The 12,825-nt window shown below is 36.8% G+C and overlaps 1 long non-coding RNA gene across 1 annotated transcript in view; it reads left to right on the plus strand.

Annotated features, from left to right (window-relative positions):
• LOC139039768 (uncharacterized) overlaps window positions 1-12,825 on the plus strand; it is a 61,725-nt gene that overhangs the window by 37,376 nt on the left and 11,524 nt on the right. The window contains exon 3 of the long non-coding RNA XR_011497044.1: window positions 8,275-8,367. This is a non-coding gene — a long non-coding RNA (uncharacterized lncRNA). The remainder of the gene's footprint in view (window positions 1-8,274; window positions 8,368-12,825) is intronic.

Raw genomic sequence — 12,825 nt, forward strand, 5'->3', positions numbered from 1 at the left:
ATTGTTACTATTATTTTGAAGAAACTGTTGTATGTTAGAATAAAAGAAATAAAATTTTTACTTTATCCTCACTTAATCCTTCTTTGACACTCTTGTTTTCTTAATATAGATCAAGTTTCTGACCTATATTATTTTCCTTCTTTCTAAAGAACTTCTTTTAACTTTGTGCAAGGCAGGTCTACTCGCAACAATTTCCCTCAATGTTTGTTTGTCTGAGAGAGTCTTTATTTCTCTTTCGCTTTTGAAGAATAATTTCACAGAGTACAGAATTCTAGGTTAGTGGTTTTTTTCTCTCAGCACTTTAGTTTTTGGTGAGGAAGACTGGCCCTGAGCTAACATCTGTTGCCAATCTTCCTCTTTTTGCTTGAGGAAGATTGTCGCTGAGCTAACATCTGTGCCAATCTTCCTCTATTTTTGTATGTGGGATGCCACCACAGCATGGCTTGATGAGCGGTGTGTAGGTCTGCTCCTGGGATCCAAACCCACAAACCCTGGGCAGCCTATGTGGAACATGTGAACCCAACCACAATGACACCAGGCTGGCCTTCTCTCAGCACTTTATTTATTTATTTTTTTTATTTATTTATTTTTTTAAAGATTTTATTTTTTCCTTTTTCTCCCCAAAGCCCCCTGGTACATAGTTGTATATTCTTCGTTGTGGGTTCTTCCAGCTGTGGCATGTGGGACGCTGCCCCAGCGCGGTTCGATGAGCAGTGTCATGTCCGCGCCCAGGATTCGAACCAATGAAACACTGGGCTGCCTGCAGCCGAGCGCGCGAACCCAACCGCTCGGCCACGGGGCCAGCCCCTTCTCTCAGCACTTTAAATGTTTGACTCCTTTCTCTTTTTTCTTGCATGGTTTCTGAAGAGAATTTGGAGGTGATTCTCATCTTTATTCCTGTATAGGTAAGGTGTTTTCCCCCTCTGGCTTCTTTCCAAATTTTTTCTTTATCTTTGATTTTCTGTAATTTGAAAATGATATGCCTAGGTATAGGGTTTTTTGGATGTTTATTCTGCTTGTTGGTTTCTGAACTTCCTGCATCTGTAGATTGGTGTCTGAAATTAATTTGGGGAAATTCCTAGTCATTATCGTTTCAAGTTTTTCTTCTCTTCCTTTCTCTCTTCTCCATCTTGATTCCCATTAAATCTATATTATACCTTTTTTAATCGTCCCACAGTTGTTGGATATTCTATTCTGTTTTTTTCAGTCTTTGTTCTCTTAGCTTTTCGGTTTTGGAGGTTTCTGTTGAGATTTCCTCAAGTTCAGAGGTTCTTTTCTCAGCTGTGTTCAGTTTACTAGTAATCCCATCAAAGTCATCTTTTTGTTGCAGTGTTTTTTTTATTTCTAGCGTTTTCGTGGGGAAGGTTCTTTCTTAAGATTTCCATCTTTCTGCTTACATTGCTTTCTGCTTTTGCATGCTATTTTATCTATTAGAACCCTTAGCATATTCATCATAGTTGTTTTAAATTCTCAGCCTGATAATTCCAGTATCCCTGCCATGTCTGGTTCCGATACTTGCTCTGTCTCTTCAAATTGTGTTTTTCGCCTTTTGGTTTGCCTTGTAATTTTTTTCTCGATTGCCAGCTATGGCATACCAGGTAAAAGGCCCTGCTGTAAATAGGCCTTTCGTAATGCGGTGGTGAGGTGGGGGGAGGGCACGAGTTCGACTGTCCTGGGATTAGGTCTCTTTCAGTGAGTCTGTGCGTCTGCACTGTGAACTTCACAGGTGTTTTTAATTTTTCTTATCCCCTCCTAGTTGGAAGGGGATGGCTAGAGTGGGCTGGAGTTGGGCATCTCCTTCCCCCCAGGTGAGCTAGGCTCTGATAAATCCCCAGCAGGTTAGGCTCTGGTTAACTAGTTTCCCTGAGGCCAGGTGTTCTTAAGAAGGACATAGTGCTCTGATGTATGTCACAAAGGTTCCTTTCCCCTTCCCCTGCCAGAAGCAGGAGGGGGTTTTTCTCCAACATATTGTGGCAATCTAGTTGAGCTCCTGGAAGTAAATCTCACAAAACTGTGGTGCCTTGCGGTGACTGGGTCGCCCTCGGGTTTATAGCTCTCAGTTTTGTCCACACTGAGCCTCCATCAACTCATCAATTACAGCTCTGGCTTTCCTGCCCCGGCCCTGCTTCCTGTGGTGGTTTTAGCTGTGAATCTCTGCTCTGGTAAGTTGTTATTTTCTATAGTCACTAGTGGGTCTTTCCAAACTTGAGGGCAGAGGTTTACCTCTCTTAGGGATCCTAGAAGGGCTGCTGATTTTTCAATATATTCAGCTTTTTACTTGTTGTTAGAATAGAGCGGCAGATTATAAGACCCTTACATACAGAACTGGGAAACAGAAGTCTGTCTCATACGTTTAAAAAATTCCATTTTCTTTTTCTCTAATAATACAGAATAATTAAATATCCTCTTACGTTGTCTGTGTAAAAAAGATTAATGTTCTCGACAGTCGAATCCTATTTTTTAATATGGAGATCTCAGGTTATAGAAATACGACAAATGTGGATTCTGGTAATTGAAGGTGGTCCAGGTTGAGGAGGAGGAAGGAACTCCCTTGGTGTAAACGTAATCAATGACGTTCATCAATCTGAAGTCAGCATTTAAGGTTTAACTAGCTGGTTCTCTAACTTGCTATCTCGCCTTCTTCAAGTCTCTATTATTTACTCCATAGAATACTAGTTATCCTTAAAAAATGCTCATTAGTCCCCTTTGCTTTCAGATGCTCCCACATTTATGCCTATTGAGTATCTATACCCAAACCCCTTGGAATACCAGCTTGTCATGTCATAGAAACTCTCTGTATATAAATAGGGTAGCCTTTCCCTAAAAGTCAGATTCATGCCTTAATCTACCATGGAATTTATATTATCATAAATCCCTTTTGTTCCTGTTTGCATTAAAATAAGGAGTCATCTCTTGCGTTCTAGAGTTTCATAATCTATTATTTAGAATTTATTCATTTTATAAATATTGTGTGTATCTTATGCCAGGTGCTAAGAATTAAGAACCACGCAAAGAACGATCTGTCCTAATGCAATTCTCAGTTTAGTGGAGAATTTTTAAGACACTGTTCAAACACTATCACAACATATTGTATAACCTTATGCTATATATCCATAATATAGAGGTCACATTTAGGGAGAATATATATATTCAGATGTAAGGGGTATATTTTTCAGTTTGGCTCATTTAATACCCTCTCATAACTCCTTCTAGACTTCCTTTCTGTACTATAGAGTCTGCAAAGCAAAAATGTACATTTTCAGACTTCTTAGAACTGGGGCTCTCCTCATAAGCTAGATTCCATCTGGAGAAGCACCCAAGTGGTACTAGAAAGGCACCACATAGCTGGGGCATCTGGGGAAACAGAGCTGGGGCAGTTGTGGTGCGGGTGCTACTGGGCTCTCTCTAACAACACAGGAACTGAGCAGTTGCCACTGGCTTTAGCGGGCTTGCCATCGGAATCTTCCTGTGGTATAGTGTAGATTTCTCCAAGATGTGTGCCTCTTCCTTGGCTATGTAGCAACGAAGCTTGGTTTCCTGGCCCTTGTAGAAATTCTTTGTTACCTTAATACCCCTAAATAATTCCCTTTCTTATTAACCTAGCTGAAAGAGATTTTGTTCTCTGTAACAAGGACCTTGACAATAGAGCATGCTTTCTAACTCTCCATTAAAGATCTTTCTTCAGGAACCTCAATTTTGAATGTTCCTGAATCTGATTTTATATGTTAATTTATGACTTGAGGTGTTCATAGTTGTATAAATTTGGAATCTTCACCAATTTGTGCTGAGAGCCAGGAATTTGATTTCTGGTGGATTTTTTTTTGTTTTTACTTTTTTTAACTTGGGCTCCAGACCAATGGCAAGCTCTCTTGAAGCATACATTTTTTCCTATCCCCTTTCTACAGACTACAGAGGTTTTTCAGACTCTGGGATTTATGAAACTCTCCTGCAAAACATTGGATTTAACAATCCTTGGCCCCTGCCGTCAAGATCAGAGTCTGAAATCTAAAGGGTTGCTGGGTATCAGTTCTCATTTATCACTATCCCGTTTTTCTTTTCATTATTTCTCTCACAAGCAGCATTCACTTTCTTCATTTTGAGTTCATGAAGTGTTAAAATTTTCTTTTTTTAAATTTCGTGACTTGTAGTTAATGAAGTCCCAGTCCGTGTCTATTTACCTTCCATATTGCTGCAAGTCCAGGTCTAAAAATGTCCATCTATATTAATCAAAATGATTAGAGTGCATTCTCATTAGCTTGTAACATTTATGAGCTGATGATTTCCTACAAAAAGGGCAAATGGTTGGTATATAGTCATGGGGGAAGCAAAAGATATCCAAGGAGAAAAATCTTTTTGTGCATTTCCAGCACATCTCAGGTAGAAGCTATTTGGTTTTGGAGCATTAGAACTGATTATCTGGAACTGTGCTGTTGATTCTGGTAGCTGTTAGCCACAAGTGGCTATTGACATTGAAATTAATTACATTAAGTAAATTGAATATTCAGTTTCTCAGTTACACCAGCTACATTTGATTTCAGGTGTTCTGTAGTCACACGTGCTAATGGCTACTGTACTGGACACCTACTGTATGTCAGACACTGCTGTAATCATTGCATTAGGGGAACACAGACTATCCTGAAGAGCTTCGCCCTAGTCAGGGAAAAGAGAATAAACATGTAGCCAAGCAAAAAAGAACATTTAAAAATAAAACATTTTAGGTACTGGTATGCAATGACAAAGATAAAATAAGATAATATAGTGATTAGACGGCTGCTTTATAGGTAGATTTATTAGCAAAGGTCCTCTGAGTTATTAGCTGAGTGGTAACAAGGTGATGGATTGCACAATTCTTGAGGAAGTGGGTATATGCAGCAGATAAGACGATTAGCACTAAGGCCCCAAACAGAAAAAACTTGACGTGTATAAGGTACAGATGAAAGGCCCATGTGACTGGTGATGAGTGAAAAGGGTAAGAAAGGAGGGAGATGAAAGCAGAGAAGTTGGCCTGATAGTTTGAGGTTTCTTCTGGTTGCAGTGAGAAGCCATTGAAGAATTTTAAACAGAATAGTAACATGGTCTAATATATACTTACGAAAAATCATGAATAAAATGAGAGTAGGACAAATTTAATAGAAGTGACTCTTGAACTGAGTTTTCAAAATATTGCTGCTTCTTCCTCATCATCTGCTATTTTGCCCATTTGCAGAGTATGGGGAAAGGAAGCTCTGCCCTATAGTCTCCAGTAATAGACTTTTTTCTGGGCCACTTGTGGGCCTTTTTTGGACAGGGATGTTGGTGTAGGGAGAGAGTAGACTGGAGACTGGGGTGGTAAGTTAAGGGTGGATGAACAGGTTGCCTTTATTGGGAAGAAGTGATGTATGCCAATTTCACTAAAGTTGGAAAGAGAAGATAAAAATTTTCACATGTTAAATATTCTGCAGCTAAGTGAAATGTGCCCAACTGATTTCTCATCCCGTCTCAGTAATGTTATCAAAACTAAGTGGTGATGTCTTCTTTTAAGAATATCGATTAACTACCTGCATATGACTTTTTTGAAGCCCCGTTAATGCAAATGTAATGGGGCAGATGCAAGTTCAAAGCACTGGAGGGCAATATTTTCAACCCTGTCGCATTGTTTAATGAGACAGTGAATTCAGTTGACTTCCAATGTGTCATGTCTTGTAAATCACTGGGTTATTAAGTTTAACAGGGTGAATGAATGTTCTGCTCCCATCTCCATTTCACAGCATTATTACTCTAGAGAATAGCTGGGGACCATGGGGTAATAATCCCTATATTATTGGCTCATAAGTAGAGTGACCCTCTTATATGTGAGGGATTTAGAGGGAAGACACATTTATGTGTCTGAGAAAAAATATGAAAATTTAGATAAAAAAGAATTTTACATTTTCTCTTTGAGTTAGGACCTTGATAGGATGGCAAATTAAAATTTGTGTTTACGGGCACAAGTTATTGTTCAATTTTGCTTATTTCCCTTGAGTTTGGGGGTTTTACAGGACTGAATTTTAGTATAATGGAGAGAAAAATAGTTTAATTGCTGTACTTCTCTGTGTTTTACTTAGAGAGAGTCTCCCAGTATGAATTTAAGCTGTTTCCTGGTGAGTGGGATTGCCACTAAGTTATAGTGTTCTATAATGTTGCTCTCGTGGTCCCAAAGAGCTGAGATATCCTAGTGCCTTAGTGATTGGTGTCTGCATGCTTAGGTAATTTAAAATGTCTCTACATAGCTCAGTATATTTTGAACTGATTTGACATTGATAATAGCTGGGCTGGTTAGAAGTGTGAGCAAATTCTGCATTTCAGAGACTAATTGATGTATCAAGAGAATGCAGCTGTCACAATTAAGAAGAAAAGACATTTAAGCCACCATAGACAGAAGATACTGCTATAATAAACGGAACCTACAAAATGTGAAGTGAGTGGCCCCGTTATGCATATGCACTCTTGTTTTATTTAATATCTCTTCCTTGTTAGAGTGTGAATCTAGCCTTAGGCACCGGGCTGAGGAAGCATTATTACTCAGCTGCCAAATGGCCTAGATTTAAGATTACCATCCACTCATAGGTTTGTGAGCTTTATCAAACAGAACATCATGAATAGGTAAGGCAACCCTTCTGCCTTTTCTCTTGACTAAATTAATTACATCTAAATGACAAAGGTCCTGCTTCTGAGTCACACTTGTCATTGAGCTAGTTGAAATCTTGTGAGTTTTCTGCCTATCCTCTAAAAAAGAATTTCTAATTTCTGTACCATTATTGGAATCAGAGGGAAAAAAAGGGAATGTAAAGTAAAACACAGATCAAGATTGATGTGGTAGTTTTCCGGTTTTTGCCAGATGAACCACTCTTGGTAACTTTGTGCCATGAATTCTTACTTGTCTATGCTAATTGGATCGAGAAGGGAAAGAAATTTCCTTTCCTTTTGTTCCTCCTGGATTTAAAATCACTGAACAGATGCGGCCATATAAACCTGCATTTAGGTCCCTTATATTTTTGTTTATGGACACAATTGTGAGTTGTGTTCTTCCTGCATTTGTAGTTAGAGGGTGAAACAGATGGGAAGGGCTCCGTGTAGAGAGATGTCCATTAAAATAACTTATGCTGCCAAGTGGTTGCTCCCTCCAAGAAGGGAACTCAGTTTCCTCCATGAAAACCAAAGCAGGAGCACATGCATGTTTCGAAGGAACGTTGTTTCGCAGGGCAAGCCATCACAGGAGCTGGACCGTACATTGAAAATGCTAAAACTAAAGATGCATCAACAACGTCTTCTTTTCTAAAAGATGAGCGTTGTTGGAGGTGGGAGTTGAGGTTCAGATGGAAGCCCTTTGAAGTGCAGTTTAACATTCTAACCATCTCTGCGCTAAGCCTGCCGTGGATGTACCAGAACTGTGTGGAATCATATATTTTTCTCTCTGAAATTTCAGCCATTCTTATGGAAGCAAATGTGGCATCACTAGTAGTTATTTGAGGTCCATCCGTCTATGCCTTACATATATACTTAGGAAGGAAAGATAGTTAGGACATTTCAATTATCGCATGAGGCAGCACAACCTAGTGGTTAAGAAGGAGGATTCTGAGTCAGCCCCTCTGGGTTTGCAGTGTGTCTGCCGTTTACCTGCTGAGTGACCTTGGGGAAATTACTTAACAACTCTGTGCTTCAATTTCTTCCTGTGTCAGGTTGGAATGACTTAAAATGCTAGTCCTGATGGTTTGTTGTGCTCAACAAATATTATCGACATTTTATTATTAAATAAATAGCACCTCATCACCAGAATATTTTATATTTATTTAGCCTTGTTTTTTTGTGTTTTACAAAAACAGCTTTAATCACTTTATTTTTCAGAAAGAGGCAATTATAGTTTTTATGCCAAAGGAAAAAAAGTGGAAGTGAACGTCCTAAAATTCAAGCCAGATTTGTACATAACTGTAAGTGCAAGTCTAAGCTGGGAAAAATTCCTGTCTGGTGCCTGTGTTTTTGACAGCTTTCCTGTCTGCACACAGCCGAAGAATTTAAAATATAAAGCTGTTATCAACATGAAAATTACACAAAGATAATCTTTCAGAAAGGAAACTATACACTTATTTTGTTCGCTCAGTATGTGAGAATCTTTGCTTTGAGTGACATAAACATGCATGTTTCCTTATCAATCAATATAAAAAAATATTTTTGATGCCTTTATGTCTTGCTCCATTCCACGCACTGCATTTTGAGGTTGACTCAGATTCTGCTCACAGGAAGCATATTTTTTAACAGGATGAACACGTCTTGTCTTTTCGACTCTGTTCTCATTGCAACAAACACAGGAAAGGAGAAGAAAGGGACACAGCCCCCGGGCTCACTTGTGAGGTGAGTGGAACCTGCAGATCCGAGGGTTTCCCAGTCTGTAGACCTGCAGCTGGAATTTGAAGAGTGTGTCAGCTTCCTGTGTAACCTTGGTTGTTTCTTTACCTTCACTTTGAAAGTAAGATTGCAGCTCTTATCTCAAAGAGTTGTTATGAGGAATAATTGCACTGGTCTAGTGCAGTCCCTGAAACATATCTGCTATTCAGTAAACAGATTGAGCACCTTTTTCCCTTTTCTTTTAGATTCCACCCCAAATCACTTCAATGCACTTTGTTCAAGGCACTATTTGAAGCCTAATGCCAATGATATGCAATTCTTTCTGCTAATATTTGGTAATTGATGGTCCAAATCCCAGAGACTTGTGAATAGACCTGAGGGCTTCAACCCTTATATCAAAGATCATATTTAATGTCAAAATAGGAATAATGATAGCTAACCTTTACGTGGCGTTTACTGTGTGCCAGGCACTGTTCTAAGCACTGTCCGTATGTTCCCTCACTGAATCCTCACAGCAATCCTACAAAGTAGGTATTATTATTTTTCTTTTTAAGGCACAGGAAGATTAAAACTTGCTCAAGGTCACACAGCCAATAATTGGTGAAGTTGGGATTGGCGTAGCAGTGATGCACTGACGCAGTACATCTCAAAGTCAGAGGGAATTTATGAAGGCAGGAGCAAGAAGAGCACTGTATCTTATATTTCATTCAAGGTCATAGACTCTGCAACATGAACAACAAAAAAAGGAAGAATAAATATTGGAGAGAAAAATATAAAAGCATTCTTCTATGTGGACAATATTGTCCTCTACATAGAAAAAGCCAACACAATCAACTGAAAGATTATGAGAAATGCTAAAATAGGTCAGTAAAGTGATCTTAAATCAAAGTACAAAAGCTATTTTTTTAACAAACAGCAATTGATTAAAAATATAAAAAAATATTTTCATTCAAAATAAGAATATAAATTTTAAAGGAATAAGATTAAAACTTGTAAGAACAATGTGCAAAACCTTAATGCTGAAAATATAAAACTTTAAAGCTAGATCAAAAAGAAGATCAGAATAAATAAAGGTATATATCACATTTGTGGATGTAAAATCTCAATATTCTAGAAGATTAATTTTCAAAATAATCCTTAAAGTTAATATAATAGTCATGGAATTTAGGAAAGAGTTTTTCATGGGACATGAAATCCAACTCTAAAATTCATATGGAAAAGAAGACAGAGAAGAATAGTAAAAACAGTTTTGAAGAATGATAGCAGTCCTATCAGATGTCAAAATATAATTGAAAAATGTAGTAAATAATAAGTTGAGATATTTAAAAGAACACAAAGGAGTATCTAGAAATGGACATACAGAAATTTAACATACCAAAAACGTCTTTTCTGGTAATAAAATATGGACTATTTAATAAAATGAAATTGAGATAATTTTCTATCTTCCAAGCAAAATAATACTTGGATTCCTACCTTTGAAGATTCACATAAATATGTTTCAGATGAACCAAAGAGCAACATATAAAAACAAAAACAAACAAACAAAAAGGAAAGTCTATAAATATATTACGAGAAAACAAAAAAATGTCTCACCTTAGAGCAGGGAAGGTATTCTTTAAAAAAAACAACAACAACAAAACACATCAATAAAAACTGATAAATTTGTTCATGTCAAAATAATATTTCCAAAGACAAAAGATGCCACAAATTTAAAGAATATGTAACAAGTTGGTAGGAAACATTACAGCATACAACATATAAAGAAATTCAACAAATATCTAAGAAAAAAAATAAAGGATATAAACAGTCAAAAGTCAGATGAGAAAAATAAGACAATAAACACAAGAAAAGATCAATGCCACTTACTTGCAACTGGAAATGCAAATTAAAGGAATGAGATACCATTTTCACTTGTCAGACTGGCAACAAATTTAATTTCCTTAACCACCAAGTGTTAACAATAATGTGAGGAACAAGTGCTCTCTACATTGTTAGTGATTGTATAAAGGTATAGTAATTTTGCAAGGCAAATGGATAGTTTCTATGAAAAAATTTTAAACATTCTTAATTTTCAATAATTATACTTCTAAATATTTACTCTGGAGAAATTCCATCACATATACAAGGTGGCATGACCAAGAATGTTCACAGTATTATCTCAGATACAAAACCAAAAGGAAAATGGAAACAACCTAAATAACTATCAAAAGGAAACTGTTAAACAAATTATGGCACATTCATACCTTGGAATACTTTGGGCAGTGAAAGAACTCATGGACTGCTATGGAAAAATAGATATACTTTTGGGTAAAGAACGCAAGTATGAGAATGATCTCTTCAGTGTGGTACAATTATAATAAGGCATACACTCACATTTAGAAAATAATATGTATCCTATGCAGAAGTGGAAAAAAGTACTGGATAAATTCACACAAAAAAGTTATTTGTTGAGATCTGGAGACTGTTCTCAGATTGGGTGTGGTTTTTCAAAGGTGGCTTTACATTTTCTTCTAATACTTTAATATTTTCAAGGTGCATTGATATATATGTGTGTGTGCATTCTTGGTAACATATAAATATATGTTTTATTTATATAATACATATAAAATATATTTAACAATACAAAAATATATTTGTATGTTATATATCTAAATATATATAAAACTTGTATAGTTTTATAAGATTGGGAATTCTTTTTTCAAGTACAAATTCTTTTTAGTTGTAATAATCATTTTTAATTTATTAAGAGTGACATCACTCTGGCTACCAGAGATTAGGGAGGATCTATTAAAGAAAAGGCTCCTAAATTAGGACTTGACATGGAGTTAAATTGAAAGAGTAAAAATTAGTTTAATCAGCAATTGCAGAATAGAGAAATACAGGTCAAGTCCTTATTCCGAGATTGTTTAGCATTTTGTTAGTACACATTTCATCTTGAGTAATTAAAGCGAGGGTAAGAGGCCACTAAAATTGACTACGTTGTATTTTTGTTCACTTTATATTGAATGGACATTTAAGTACAGTAATTCTCAGCCCTTCAATATGTCTGGAACTAGCAATTGGAACAACCTAGAATACAATGATTATACATGTTAAAATAGCAATAGATATTTTGTAGCTTCACCAAATAGATTTTTGCTAGTAACACTCTTATTGTGATATTTCTCCTTGAGCTCTTCATTTTGGTCCTAAACATAATTTAGTTTATTTGTTATTGCTTCAGTTTGAAATTGAAATAGCTGTAAAAGTAAGATTATATCATGGTCCTTACAATGGCAAATATTAAAGCAGTTTAGAGAGAACTTCATAATCAATCCTGTTGCCTCTATTTTTGTTTTAAATATTTCTCAAAATGTTGAAATTTAATAATACTTAAAAAATTGTCATGTGAATATAAACTTTTTTTTTTGCTGAGGAAGATTCGCCCTGTGCTAACATCTTGCCAATCTTCCTTTTTTTTTGCTGAGGAAGATTCGCCCTGTGCTAACATCTTGCCAATCTTCCTTTTCTTTTGCTGAGGAAGATTAGCCCTGAGCTAACATTTGTGCCAGTCTTCCTCTATTTTGTATGTGGGACACTGCCACAGCATGGCTGGTGAGTGATACAGGTCTGCAACTGGGAGCTGAACCAATGAACCTGGGGCCACTGAAGTGGCATGCACAGAACTTTATCCACTCAGCCATGGGGCCAGCCCCTGAATATAAACATTTTTTAAAAAGACATATCTAGTTAATTTTAAAATTGTGTTGTAAAAGTCATCTTCTCAATTTGGCAATCTTAAGGCCATGAGAAAGTAATTTTGTTAAGATATAAAAGTATTTAAATTTGGTAGTAATTTTTTTCCATAGAGAATACTATCAGGAATTTTAGACTATACCAAAATATTGTCAAAAAGAGATTGAACAGATATCATATCTCACTTTTAAAAAGAAGGCACTCTCCCAGGCAGCGGTCCAGCTTCTTAGATTCACCTCGACATTAAATTGCGTGTTAATGTCGGATTCGCTCTGGGAGTAGACTCGAAATGACACAGCTGCTCTCAGTGCACATCAGCTCCGAAGCAGTGGGATGTGACCCAGCAGAGAGACGGAGACAGAGTGTGGGAAGCATTGTTAAATAAATAGAAGCATCTCTGAGCCTTTAAAAGTTTTTCTTTTGAAAAATCTTTATCCAGACCTTTTTTAGAAGAGCATGTCGGTGAACCGGCTAACAGCGTGAACTTCGCCATCAGACAAATCTCAGGTGAATTCTGACTCCATCTTGGCTAGCTGCATAATCATAGGCCTTTTCCTTTCACTCTCGAAACCAGACCTGTAAAATGGTGATAACAACACCCACCTGAAGGTTATTATGATAATTAAATGAGACGGTGCATGGAAAGCACTTAGTAGGGCATGGAAAGCACTTAGTAGGGCACATAATAGATGCACAAAATACTGTATTTCATCAAATCTAAGGACCATC

This window comes from Equus asinus, chromosome 22 (assembly GCF_041296235.1).
Source record: "Equus asinus isolate D_3611 breed Donkey chromosome 22, EquAss-T2T_v2, whole genome shotgun sequence".
Taxonomy (NCBI): Eukaryota; Metazoa; Chordata; class Mammalia; order Perissodactyla; family Equidae; genus Equus; species Equus asinus.